The 11,544-nt window shown below is 47.0% G+C and overlaps 1 pseudogene; it reads left to right on the top strand.

The window, feature by feature from the left end:
• The first annotated feature begins 995 nt into the window (after nucleotides 1-995).
• Nucleotides 996-11,544, top strand: part of LOC135535837 (TBC1 domain family member 1-like) — an 86,832-nt pseudogene continuing 76,283 nt past the window's right edge.

The following is an 11,544-nucleotide window of genomic DNA, read 5'->3' as shown; positions in this document are numbered from 1 at the left end:
TGTTCAGTAACTCTGTGTAATGTTGTGGTTGTCCCCGTGTTCAGTAACTCTGTGTAATGTTGTGGTTGTCCCCGTGTTCAGTAACTCTGTGTAATGTTGTGGTTGTCCCCGTGTTCAGTAACTCTGTGTAATGTTGTGGTTGTCCCCGTGTTCAGTAACTCTGTGTAATGTTGTGGTTGTCCCCGTGTTCAGTAACTCTGTGTAATGTTGTGGATGTCCCCGTGTTCAGTAACTCTGTGTAATGTTGTGGTTGTCCCCGTGTTCAGTAACTCTATGTAATGTTGTGGATGTCCCAGTTTTCAGTAACTCTGTGTAACGTTGTGGTTGTCCCGTGTTCAGTAACTCTGTGTAACGTTGTGGTTGTCCCCGTGTTCAGTAACTCTGTGTAACGTTGTGGTTGTCCCCGTGTTCAGTAACTCTGGGTAACGTTGTGGTTGTCCCCGTGTTCAGTAACTCTGTGTAATGTTGTGGTTGTCCCCGTGTTCAGTAACTCTGTGTAACGTTGTGGTTGTCCCCGTGTTCAGTAACTCTGTGTAATGTTGTGGTTGTCCCCGTGTTCAGTAACTCTGTGTAACGTTGTGGTTGTCCCCGTGTTCAGTAACTCTGTGTAATGTTGTGGTTGTCCCCGTGTTCAGTAACTCTGTGTAACGTTGTGGTTGTCCCAGTTTTCAGTAACTCTGTGTAATGTTGTGGTTGTCCCCGTGTTCAGTAACTCTGTGTAATGTTGTGGTTGTCCCCGTGTTCAGTAACTCTGTGTAATGTTGTGGATGTCCCCGTGTTCAGTAACTCTGTGTAATGTTGTGGTTGTCCCAGCAGATATAGACCAGAGGACTCCCAAGGAGACAAACAGCCATGGAGGGACTCTACTTTGACGTCAAGCCCCGTGACCAACGCCCCCAGCAGCCCTCCCCTTCCCCTCACCCCAAACACCGCCCCTCCCCTCCCTTCTCCTTTAGCCCCCTCCCCCTTATTCTCCCCCAAAACAGAACCTCTTTCTCAGCCCTCACCCTCACCCCCTCCCCCTCGGCAGCCTCCCCCTCACCCCCAACACCCATCCTCATCCAACCCTCACCACCTCCCGCCTTAACCTCACACCAAACAGATCGTCTTACACAACCCTCACCTCTACACCCTCCCCCCTCCACCTCACCCCTCTCGGAAGAAACACAGAGGAAGAGGAGGAAGAGGTTCAATACAGACTGACTCTGGTTGGCTGCCTCCCGGTCCATCACCTCACCACCATGGCCATGCTGCCCTGGGTCGTGGCTGAGATCGGGAGGCCTCGGCCTGGGGAGAGAGAAAAGCCCGTAGTGGGTCGGCCGCCTGGGAGTCCTGCAAGTAGAGACACACACACCGGAAACGGAGAGAGCGTTTCCTCACGACGACACCAGGCGGTGTGTCTGTGTGTGTCCGCCTCGCGGGTGAGGTGTGTGTGGACGGAGGAGGAGGTGGGGAGGGACAGGCGACTGTTTGAGTGTCGGCCGCAACTCGTCACCAAGCTACTCCACAACAGCAGGGAGCCGTGGAGCTTTGGTTGTCTGGTTCGAGACACACATCTCTGTTACTGCTACGTCTTCCAATGCCAGGACTGCACCAAGGTACACTGTGTGTGTGTGTGTGTGTGTGTGTGTGTGTGAGAGTTGAGAAGTGTTTGTAGAAGAGCATCGGCAACGTGACACAGAACACTCACATTAGAAGTTCAAAGTTCAGGAAAATGGACAGCTCAGATTACACACAGTGAGAGGAGGGGAGAGGGAGAGGGAGAGAGAGGGGGAGGAGGGGAGGGGGGGAGGGGGGGGAGGGAGGAGAGAGGGGAGGAGGAGAGAGGGGGAGAGGAGGGGAGGAGGGGAGGAGGAGGGGGAGGAGGGGGAGGAGGAGAGGGGGGAGGAGGAGGGAGAGGTAGAGAGAGGGGGAGGAGAGGAGGAGGGAGAGGAGGGAGGAGAGGGGGAGAGGAGGAGGAGAGAGAGAGAGGGGGGGGGAGAGAGAGGGAGAAGGAGAAGGAGAGAGGGGAGAGGGGGAGGGGGAGAGAGAGAGAGGGGGGGGGGAGAGAGAGGGAGAAGGAGAAGGAGAGAGAGGGGGGGAGGAGGAGAGGAGAGAGGGGAGGGGAGAGAGAGGGAGAAGGAGAAGGAGAGAGAGGGAGGAGGAGAGGAGGAGAGCGGCAGGCGGATTGTGTAGCAAGTAGTGAAGTACACGGGGTCTTTCTCCCTCTGAAAGTCTGGTACAACAAGGTGTATGTGTGTGTGTGTGTGTGACCAACAGCTTCAGTAGTTGTTTTGATATGCAGCAGTGTGACACTAGAAACGCGTTGACAGAACGCTTCAACACAAACCCTTCTCATAGAACAGGTTGTATCAATATCTTCTCCCTCTGTTCATCAAACAGGATGTAGATCAGGTTACCACGGAGACCACTTCCTGTGGCAGGGTGTCTGTGTGTCTCTGTGTGCGAGTGTGTGCTGACCAATTCTCGGCACTCTCTGTCTCTCTCTCTCTGTGTCTCTGTGTCTCTCTCTCTCTCTCTCTGTGTCTCTCTCTCTGTGTCTCTCTCTCTCTGTCTCTCTCTCTCTCTCTCTCTCTCTCTCTCTCTCTCTCTCTCGTCTCTCTCTCTCTTTCTGTCTCTCTCTCTCTCTCTCTCTCTCTTTGTCTCTCTCTCTCTCTCTCTCTCTCTCTCTCCTCCCTCTACCCGTGAACTTCATTCATTGGTGGTGATGTCACTGTGGCCTAGCCAGCTGTTGTTCTGATACACACAAGGCTTAGCATGATGGCTGTGTGAAAGAGAGACAAATTAGAGGGTGTGAGAGAGAGAGACAGAGAGCAGGAGAGACCGAGGGAGAGACAGAGGGAGAGACAGAGAGCAACAGAGGGAGACAGAGAGCTGGAGAGGGAGACAGAGGGAGAGACAGAGAGCAACAGAGGAGACAGAGAGCTGGAGAAGGAGACAGAGAGCGAGACAGAGACAGACAGAGGGAGACAGAGACAGAGAGCGACAGAGGGAGACAGAGAGAGAGACAGAGAGAGAGACAGAGAGAGAGACAGAGAGCGAGACAGAGAGCGAGACAGAGGGAGAGACAGAGGGAGACAGAGAGAGAGACAGAGAGAGAGACAGAGAGAGAGACAGAGGGAGAGACAGAGGGAGAGACAGAGGGAGACAGAGGGAGAGACAGAGAGACAGAGACAGAGGGAGAGTTTAGGTTATTAGGATCCCCATTAACTACTGAACATGCAGCTTGTCTACCCGGGGGCCACATAAAATGTAGAAATGGAAAAAGTAAAAACCAGTTCTAGACAAGAACAACATCAGATATTACATTTCATTTTAAATACAAAATACAACTAAAATAAGTTATACGCTGAGTAGACAAATCATTAGGAACACCTGCTCTTTCCATGACACAGACTGACCAGGTGAAGTCTATGACCCCTTATTGATGTCATCTGTTAAAAAACTTCACTTAGTGTAGATGAAGGGGAGGAGACATGTAGATGAAGGGGAGGAGACATGTAGATGAAGGGGAGGAGACATGTAGATGAAGGGAAGAGACGGGTTAAAGGAGGATGTTTAAGCCTCGAGATAAATGAGACATGGATTGTGTGTGTCTGCCATTCAGAGGGTAAATGGGCAAGGCAAAATATTTAAGTGCCTTTGAACGGGGTTTGGTAGTAGGTACCAGGTGTACTGGTTTGAGTGTGTCAAGAACTGCAACGCTGCTGGGTTTTTCACGCTCAACAATTTCCTCTGTATCAAAGAATGGTCCAACATCCAAAGGACATCCAGCCAACTTTGACACAACTTGTGGGAAGTGTTGGAGTCAACATGGACCAGCATCCCTGGGGAACGCTTTCAACACCTTGTAGAGTCAACATGGACCAGCATCCCTGGGGAAGGCTTTCAAAACCTTGTAGAGTCAACATGGGCCAGCATCCCTGTGGAAGGCTTTCAACACATTGTAGAGTCAACATGGACCAGCATCACTGTGGAAGGCTTTCAACACCTTGTAGAGTCAACATGGGCCAGCATCCCTGGGGAACGCTTTCAACACCTTGTAGAGTCATCATGGGCCAGCATCCCTGTGGAAGGCTTTCAACACCTTGTAGAGTCAACATGGGCCAGCATCCCTGGGGAACGCTTTCAACACCTTGTAGAGTCAACATGGGCCAGCATCCCTGTGGAAGGCTTTCAACACCTTGTAGAGTCATCATGGGCCAGCATCCCTGTGGAACGCTTTCAACACCTTGTAGAGTGAACATGGGCCAGCATCCCTGTGGAATGCTTTCAACACCTTGTAGAGTCAACATGGACCAGCATCCCTGTGGAACGCTTTCAACACCTTGTAGAGTCAACATGGACCAGCATCCCTGTGGAACGCTTTCAACACCTTGTAGAGTCAACATGGACCAGCATCCCTGGGGAAGGCTTTCAACACCTTGTAGAGTCAACATGGGCCAGCATCCCTGTGGAAGGCTTTCAACACATTGTAGAGTCAACATGGACCAGCATCACTGTGGAAGGCTTTCAACACCTTGTAGAGTCAACATGGGCCAGCATCCCTGGGGAACGCTTTCAACACCTTGTAGAGTCATCATGGGCCAGCATCCCTGTGGAAGGCTTTCAACACCTTGTAGAGTCAACATGGGCCAGCATCCCTGGGGAACGCTTTCAACACCTTGTAGAGTCAACATGGGCCAGCATCCCTGTGGAACGCTTTCAACACCTTGTAGAGTCAACATGGACCAGCATCCCTGGGGAAGGCTTTCAAAACCTTGTAGAGTCAACATGGACCAGCATCCCTGGGGAACGCTTTCAACACCTTGTAGAGTCAACATGGACCAGCATCCCTGTGGAAGGCTTTCAACACCTTGTAGAGTCAACATGGACCAGCATCCCTGTGGAAGGCTTTCAACACCTTGTAGAGTCATCATGGGCCAGCATCCCTGTGGAACGCTTTCAACACCTTGTAGAGTGAACATGGGCCAGCATCCCTGTGGAATGCTTTCAACACCTTGTAGAGTCAACATGGACCAGCATCCCTGTGGAACGCTTTCAACACCTTGTAGAGTCAACATGGACCAGCATCCCTGTGGAACGCTTTCAACACCTTGTAGAGTCAACATGGACCAGCATCCCTGTGGAACGCTTTCAACACCTTGTAGAGTCAACATGGACCAGCATCCCTGTGTAAGGCTTTCAACACCTTGTAGAGTCAACATGGACCAGCATCCCTGTGGAAGGCTTTCAACACCTTGTAGAGTCAACATGGACCAGCATCCCTGTGGAAGGCTTTCAACACCTTGTAGAGTCATCATGGGCCAGCATCCCTGTGGAACGCTTTCAACACCTTGTAGAGTGAACATGGGCCAGCATCCCTGTGGAATGCTTTCAACACCTTGTAGAGTCAACATGGACCAGCATCCCTGTGGAACGCTTTCAACACCTTGTAGAGTCAACATGGACCAGCATCCCTGTGGAACGCTTTCAACACCTTGTAGAGTCAACATGGACCAGCATCCCTGTGGAACGCTTTCAACACCTTGTAGAGTCAACATGGACCAGCATCCCTGTGGAACGCTTTCAACACCTTGTAGAGTTCATGTCCCGACGAATTGAGGCTGTTCTGAGGGCAAACCAGGGTTACCAAACTGTACATTGAAGATGCCCTGAGAGACAGCTCGCTGTACATTGAAGATGCCCTGAGAGACAGCTGGCTGTCCATTGAAGATGCCCTGAGAGACAGCTGGCTGTCCATTGAAGATGCCCTGAGAGACAGCTGGCTGTCTATTGAAGATGCCCTGAGAGACAGCTGGCTGTCCATTGAAGATGCCCTGAGAGACAGCTGGCTGTCCATTGAAGATGCCCTGAGAGACAGCTGGCTGTCCATTGAAGATGCCCTGAGAGACAGCTGGCTGTCCATTGAAGATGCCCTGAGAGACAGCTGGCTGTCCATTGAAGATGCCCTGAGAGACAGCTGGCTGTACATTGACGATGCCCTGAGAGACAGCTGGCTGTCCATTGAAGATGCCCTAAGAGACAGCTGGCTGTCCATTGAAGATGCCCTGAGAGACAACTGGCTGTCTATTGAAGATGCCCTGAGAGACAGCTGGCTGTCCATTGAAGATGCCCTGAGAGACAACTGGCTGTCTATTGAAGATGCCCTGAGAGACAGCTGGCTGTCCATTGAAGATGCCCTGAGAGACAGCTCGCTGTCCATTGAAGATGCCCTAAGAGACAGCTCGCTGTACATTGAAGATGCCCTAAGAGACAGCTCGCTGTCCATTGAAGATGCCCTAAGAGACAGCTCGCTGTACATTGAAGATGCCCTAAGAGACAGCTGGCTGTACATTGAAGATGCCCTGAGAGACAGCTGGCTGTACATTGAAGATGCCCTGAGAGACAACTGGCTGTCCATTGAAAATGCCCTGTGAGACAGCTGGCTGTACATTGAAGATGCCCTGAGAGACAGCTGGCTGTATATTGAAGATGCCCTGAGAGACAACTGGCTGTCTATTGAAGATGCCCTGAGAGACAGCTGGCTGTCCATTGAAGATGCCCTGAGAGACAGCTGGCTGTCCATTGAAGATGCCCTAAGAGACAGCTGGCTGTCTATTGAAGATGCCCTGAGAGACAGCTGGCTGTCTATTGAAGATGCCCTGAGAGACAGCTGGCTGTCTATTGAAGATGCCCTGAGAGACAGCTGGCTGTCCATTGAAGATGCCCTGAGAGACAGCTGGCTGTCCATTGAAGATGCCCTGAGAGACAGCTGGCTGTCCATTGAAGATGCCCTGAGAGACAGCTGGCTGTACATTGACGATGCCCTGAGAGACAGCTGGCTGTCCATTGAAGATGCCCTGAGAGACAGCTGGCTGTCTATTGAAGATGCCCTAAGAGACAGCTGGCTGTCCATTGAAGATGCCCTGAGAGACAGCTGGCTGTCCATTGAAGATGCCCTGAGAGACAGCTGGCTGTACATTGAAGATGCCCTGAGAGACAACTGGCTGTACATTGAAGATGCCCTGAGAGACAGCTGGCTGTACATTGAAGATGCCCTGAGAGACAGCTGGCTGTACATTGAAGATGCCCTGAGAGACAGCTGGCTGTCCATTGAAGATGCCCTGAGAGACAGCTGGCTGTACATTGAAGATGCCCTGAGAGACAACTGGCTGTACATTGAAGATGCCCTGAGAGACAGCTGGCTGTACATTGAAGATGCCCTGAGAGACAGCTGGCTGTACATTGAAGATGCCCTGAGAGACAGCTGGCTGTACATTGAAGATGCCCTGAGAGACAGCTGGCTGTATATTGAAGATGCCCTGAGAGACAACTGGCTGTCTATTGAAGATGCCCTGAGAGACAGCTGGCTGTCCATTGAAGATGCCCTGAGAGACAGCTGGCTGTCCATTGAAGATGCCCTAAGAGACAGCTGGCTGTCTATTGAAGATGCCCTGAGAGACAGCTGGCTGTCTATTGAAGATGCCCTGAGAGACAGCTGGCTGTCTATTGAAGATGCCCTGAGAGACAGCTGGCTGTCCATTGAAGATGCCCTAAGAGACAGCTGGCTGTACATTGAAGATGCCCTGAGAGACAGCTGGCTGTACATTGACGATGCCCTGAGAGACAGCTGGCTGTCTATTGAAGATGCCCTGAGAGACAGCTGGCTGTCCATTGAAGATGCCCTAAGAGACAGCTGGCTGTCTATTGAAGATACCCTGAGAGACAACTCGCTGTACATTGAAGATGTTTCGAGAAGCTTCCATTGAACAACAGTCTCTGGGTTCTATTGGCGGAAGTAGCACTCCGACCACGCAATGTAAAATCCCAACAACACAGCTCCAATCACCATCCTATTATCCGATTCTGTGAACCAATCAGCAGTCATCTGAGCCAGTTCACGTCTCTATGTGCTGAACGTCAGGAGTTAACTTGTTCTCTGAAAAAATAAAAAATAAAAGAAGCATTGTATTTGGTCAAACCACAATTCCCTCCATCAGTTTAGTCAGAGCAGGCAGCAAACTGATTGTTTGGCTTTCAGAGCCAGCAAAGAGTGCGTTTAGCTATTTTTAGGTAGTGAAATTACTTTTGTTTCCCTCCACGCATGTGGGAACACAGTCCTTTCTGGCTTTAGGGGCGACAATACAGTCTGCTACCATTCTCTATAGTTTACCCATCTAGGTTGTCTATATCTATTGGGAATACAGTCTGCTACCATTCTCTATAGTTTACCCATCTAGGTTGTCTATATCTACTGGTAATACAGTCTGCTACCATTCTCTATAGTTTACCCATCTAGGTTGTCTATATCTAGTGGTAATACAGTCTGCTACCATTCTCTATAGTTTGCCCATCTAGGTTGTCTATATCTAGTGGTAATACAGTCTGCTACCATTCTCTATAGTTTACCCATCTAGGTTGTCTATATCTAGTGGTAATACAGTCTGCTACCATTCTCTATAGTTTACCCATCTAGGTTGTCTATATCTAGTGGTAATACAGTCTGCTACCATTCTCTATAGTTTACCCATCTAGGTTGTCTATATCTAGTGGTAATACAGTCTGCTACCATTCTCTATAGTTTACCCATCTAGGTTGTCTATATCTAGTGGTAATACAGTCTGCTACCATTCTCTATAGTTTATAGGTTGTCTATATCTAGTGGTAATACAGTCTGCTACCATTCTCTATAGATTACCCATCTAGGTTGTCTATATCTAGTGGTAATACAGTCTGCTACCATTCTCTATAGTTTACCCATCTAGGTTGTCTATATCTAGTAGTAATACAATCTGCTACTATTCTCTATAGTTTACCCATCTAGGTTGTCTATATCTAGTGGTAATACAGTCTGCTACCATTCTCTATAGTTTACCCATCTAGGTTGTCTATATCTAGTGGTAATACAGTCTGCTACTATTCTTTATAGTTTACCCATCTAGGTTGTCTATATCTAGTGGTAATACAGTCTGCTACCATTCTCTGTTGTCTATATCTAGTGGTAATACAGTCTGCTACCATTCTCTATAGTTTACCCATCTAGGTTGTCTATATCTAGTGGTAATACAGTCTGCTACCATTCTCTATAGATTACCCATCTAGGTTGTCTATATCTACTGGTAATACAGTCTGCTGCTGTTCTCTACAGTTTACCCATCTAGGTTGTCTATATCTAGTGGTAATACAGTCTGCTACCATACTCTGTTGTCTATATCTAGTGGTAATACAGTCTGCTACTATTCTCTATAGTTTACCCATCTAGGTTGTCTATATCTAGTGGTAATACAGTCTGCTACTATTCTCTATAGTTTACCCATCTAGGTTGTCTATATCTAGTAGTAATACAATCTGCTACTATTCTCTATAGTTTACCCATCTAGGTTGTCTATATCTAGTGGTAATACAGTCTGCTACCATTCTCTATAGTTTACCCATCTAGGTTGTCTATATCTACTGGTAATACAGTCTGCTACCATTCTCTATAGTTTACCCATCTAGGTTGTCTATATCTAGTAGTAATACAATCTGCTACTATTCTCTATAGTTTACCCATCTAGGTTGTCTATATCTAGTGGTAATACAGTCTGCTACCATTCTCTATAGTTTACCCATCTAGGTTGTCTATATCTACTGGTAATACAGTCTGCTGCTATTCTCTATAGTTTACCCATCTAGGTTGTCTATATCTAGTGGTAATACAGTCTGCTACTATTCTTTATAGTTTACCCATCTAGGTTGTCTATATCTAGTGGTAATACAGTCTGCTACCATTCTCTGTTGTCTATATCTAGTGGTAATACAGTCTGCTACCATTCTCTATAGTTTACCCATCTAGGTTGTCTATATCTAGTGGTAATACAGTCTGCTACCATTCTCTATAGATTACCCATCTAGGTTGTCTATATCTACTGGTAATACAGTCTGCTGCTGTTCTCTACAGTTTACCCATCTAGGTTGTCTATATCTAGTGGTAATACAGTCTGCTACCATTCTCTGTTGTCTATATCTAGTGGTAATACAGTCTGCTACCATTCTCTATAGTTTACCCATCTAGGTTGTCTATATCTAGTGGTAATACAGTCTGCTACTATTCTCTATAGTTTACCCATCTAGGTTGTCTATATCTAGTAGTAATACAATCTGCTACTATTCTCTATAGTTTACCCATCTAGGTTGTCTATATCTAGTGGTAATACAGTCTGCTACCATTCTCTATAGTTTACCCATCTAGGTTGTCTATATCTACTGGTAATACAGTCTGCTACTGTTCTCTATAGTTTACCCATCTAGGTTGTCTATATCTAGTGGTAATACAGTCTGCTACCATTCTCTATAGTTTACCCATCTAGGTTGTCTATATCTAGTGGTAATACAGTCTGCTACCATTCTCTATAGTTTACCCATCTAGGTTGTCTATATCTAGTGGTAATACAGTCTGCTACCGTTCTCTATAGTTTACCCATCTAGGTTGTCTATATCTAGTGGTAATACAGTCTGCTACCATTCTCTATAGTTTACCCATCTAGGTTTATATCTAGTGGTAATACAGTCTGCTGCTGTTCTCTATAGTTTACCCATCTAGGTTGTCTATATCTAGTGGTAATACAGTCTGCTACCATTCTCTGTTGTCTATATCTAGTGGTAATACAGTCTGCTACCATTCTCTATAGTTTACCCATCTAGGTTGTCTATATCTAGTGGTAATACAGTCTGCTACCATTCTCTATAGATTACCCATCTAGGTTGTCTATATCTAGTGATAATACAGTCTGCTACCATTCTCTATAGTTTACCCATCTAGGTTGTCTATATCTAGTGGTAATACAGTCTGCTACCATTCTCTATAGTTTACCCATCTAGGTTGTCTATATCTAGTGGTAATACAGTCTGCTACCATTCTCTATAGTGTACCCATCTAGGTTGTCTATATCTAGTGGTAATACAGTCTGCTACCGTTCTCTATAGTTTACCCATCTAGGTTGTCTATATCTAGTGTATTTTTCTTATTGACAGATAACAATAGTTTGTCCACCTGTTTCACACAAACTCGACCAAATTCGAAACAGCGATCCTTCTCTTTCATTATTAGATATTTAATATTTGGTTCAGTGTTGTCATTAAACTTCCGTGTGTCACTGCAAATAGATGATAGAATGAGAGCTTGGGATGGCAGAGAGCATGTGTTTTTATTGTTAATTTGTGATTTCCAAAGCAAGTGAAAACGTTTCTCCCCCCCCATGCCAATAAAGCCCCCTTTTGAATTGAGAGCGCAGAGATTCAATTACATTTTGTGCCACCAGGTGGCGTCGTTGAACACAAAAAAAAAAAGTTAAGTCACTTTTCAACGCGATTCGTGTTTGATAAAAGTTAAATTCATGAATGTTTTGTAACTTCCTCTTCTTCAGAGCTCCAACTCTCAGTTCCATCTTGATTTTGAAAGTAGCCTATTCCCGAACTACTTTAGCAGCCGAGTCTAATTACACAGTTTCAATCTCTGTGTTTTTTTTTACTGGTGTGTGTGAGAATCACCCAAATTTATAAGTCAGTGATTTACAGAAAAAC

The sequence above is a fragment of the Oncorhynchus masou genome, unplaced genomic scaffold (assembly GCF_036934945.1).
Source record: "Oncorhynchus masou masou isolate Uvic2021 unplaced genomic scaffold, UVic_Omas_1.1 unplaced_scaffold_520, whole genome shotgun sequence".
Classification (NCBI taxonomy): Eukaryota; Metazoa; Chordata; class Actinopteri; order Salmoniformes; family Salmonidae; genus Oncorhynchus; species Oncorhynchus masou.
Note: the sequence above shows the minus strand (reverse complement) of the source record. Positions and strands in the feature narration are given on the sequence as shown.